Consider the following 1,796-nt stretch of genomic DNA (forward strand, 5'->3'; position numbering starts at 1 on the left):
CCTTTGGTCACTGCTGCTGTCTGCTGAACAAACTCTGCCAGGGGACATCTCATGCCAACACCTGGACCTCTTCAGTGGCAGATTAGAGTGTATGACAGCTCACAGCATATTGCAGTTTGTAGGTGCTCTCTGATGCAAATCCCCTTGTCTGTCACACCAGTATGGCTTGCACAGCACCCGTGCTGGGAGCTGTGGAGCTTGCATTAGCCTCTTTACCCTTGAATAACCTGTATGATTGGTTTTCTTTCCCTTCCACTGCTCATCTCCTGTTCCTTCACATTAACAAATATACTAAATAATCTCCTGGGTAAAGAGATGTGCCAGCGCCAAGAAATCCTTAACTTCTCTGCTTGTCATGATTAACACTGTTCAGCCCACTCCCACTGACCCTGCTTGAGCAGGGGGGTTGGACCAGGCAATCTCCAGAGGTCCCTCCCCAAATCAACTGTTCTGTGACTCCGTGATCCAACAGTCCTATCTCACATGCAGCTTTACTCAAGTTTTCAGCCTGGTACTGACATAGATTTGTCACCCCAGGATGGCAAGTGCTGAGCAACTGTGGCAGCTGGCTTGACAATGTGTGTGTGCCTCTGCTTAGCACAGCTATACTGCCCGGACCAAAAGTCTGCATTGCCTGTTACCTGGTCTCTCAGCAGCTGAGAGTGCATGCTTTGGAAGGAGCAGGGCAAGTGCAGGACTGATGGTCCTTTGTGGACCCCTCTTCCATGAGTTTGCCCAACTGCTCGTTGAATCCTGCCTTGTGACTGGCTCTAGTGGTTGTGGGAAGCTGCTCGGTGAGATTTTGGGTCCAATCCATTAGCCTGTTTCTCCTGACATTGCTGGTCCCTCTCCCCGCTGTGTGGGTGCCTCCTGGCCTGGGGGCAGGATGGGTTGGATGCCTGGAGGCTCCCGGATTGTGCTGGGACCGGTCCGGATGGGCAGAGCAAGGAGAGCAGTGCACGAGCACTTGGACATGTGGTTGAGTTGAGGGGGGGGAAATGGTTGCTGTGTGGACAGAAGTTGACTCTGCATGTTGTAACTGGGTCACTTGTGAGTGTCCCAGGCCAGTTACACAAGCAGGGATGTACTTGCGCTGTAGCCAACAACTACCTGCTCCCTTTGCTTTTTGGCTGATACAACAGCTCCAGCTCTGTGGGCTTCCCATTTTAGGTATAATTTTACTTCTTTATCTCTTAGCCGCTTGTTCTTCATGTTTTCTGGTAACTCCCTTTCTTTTGCCTATAAGTGACTTGCTAAAGCTTGTCCTGATCCTATTCTCACTTGTGCTGCAATTTTTTTTCTTTCCTGATAGAAGAAGCCGTTTGCACCTTGCTCCATTTCCCCTCCTCTCCAGCCTTCGCTTCCTCATGTCTATGCTGGGAGATATTTGTTCAGTGGCAGGTTTTTCTCTTGCGGTTTTATCCCTGGTCCCCATGTGCCGTGTCCCAGCCCTGACCAGCAGGCTGAGCCTGCCCAGAAGAAATCCAGCCTAAGGCATGTTACGGTCCTCTTTGTGCCGTTTTCTTCTTGTCCTAATAACCTACATGTTAATCAAAACTCAGTTAAGAGCAAACCTTGATCTTCTGCACTCCAGAGAAAAGTGTGCCAAAACCAGTAGTCCATGGGACCACATCACTGTCATTGCAGCCAGCTCCTGTTCTCCTGGTGCTTTGCCTCTTGGGTCTCTTCACTTTCCTGATCAACACACCAGTAGCGTATCCTTCCTAGCAGGATTCATATACTTTGGTTTCTGTCATCCTGGTTCTGCTTAGTCCTTGCCTTTGCCATCCCTGGGG

Source organism: Pygoscelis adeliae, unplaced genomic scaffold (assembly GCF_000699105.1).
Source record: "Pygoscelis adeliae isolate BGI_AS28 unplaced genomic scaffold, ASM69910v1 Scaffold71, whole genome shotgun sequence".
Classification (NCBI taxonomy): Eukaryota; Metazoa; Chordata; class Aves; order Sphenisciformes; family Spheniscidae; genus Pygoscelis; species Pygoscelis adeliae.